Consider the following 992-nt stretch of genomic DNA (forward strand, 5'->3'; position numbering starts at 1 on the left):
AAATATTTAAAAAATTTAAGTTTTGATACAATAAATAACTGATTTTATTTTAAAAATATCATAAAAGTTTGATATTTAATATGAAAATATTATCATATAATATAATAATATATAATATTATCATAAAAATATGATTATTAATATGATATATATATATATATATATATATATATATATATATATATATATATATATATATATATATATATAAATATATATATTTATATATATATATATATATATATATAAATATATATATATATATATATATATATATATATATATATATATATATATATATATATATATATATATATATATATATATATATATAGTTTTATTAAAGTGGAGGTTTAACTTCTTTGGCACATTGTATAAAAATATAGATTTGAATCAAAATTCCATTACATCCTCTCTTGCCTCTGCATGCGTCTTGCTGCATTCACACACTCAAATGTACACAAACACTGGATACAAAGAAGATGTTATAGTGTCCCCAGTGGATTTATTATGGATCTGTTTGCTTTGGTGAGTACATGTCAAGTACTTTCAGCATCCGAGTCTTCTCCCTCTCTTTCTCATTCAGACCCAAGTGTAATTAAGTAAACAATGCTAGTGTTAGGACTGCAAGAATTGAATCAATAAAAATAACCGAAAAGCCCATACAGTACCAGTGATAGAAATAGAGAGAGAGAGAGAGAGAGAGAGAGAGAGAGGATCTAAATAATCAAACATGTCCCACACACAGTAAAACACTTGTCATTTCCTCCGTCATAAACCCATAATGTGTGTGTGTGTGTGTGACGATGATGATGATCATATCGTCATATGGATAACTCCAGTATGAAGGGAGAGTAAGAGGGAGAGAGAGAGAGAGAAAGGCAGAAAGGTCAGAGACACTGAGTGAAACGGATAAAGGCTAATGATTATCTCAACCTTTATCTAATCAATAATCATTTATCCAACAATATTACCACCAGCTACTGGCCGTT

Source organism: Danio aesculapii, chromosome 7, assembly GCF_903798145.1.
Source record: "Danio aesculapii chromosome 7, fDanAes4.1, whole genome shotgun sequence".
Lineage (NCBI taxonomy): Eukaryota > Metazoa > Chordata > Actinopteri > Cypriniformes > Danionidae > Danio > Danio aesculapii.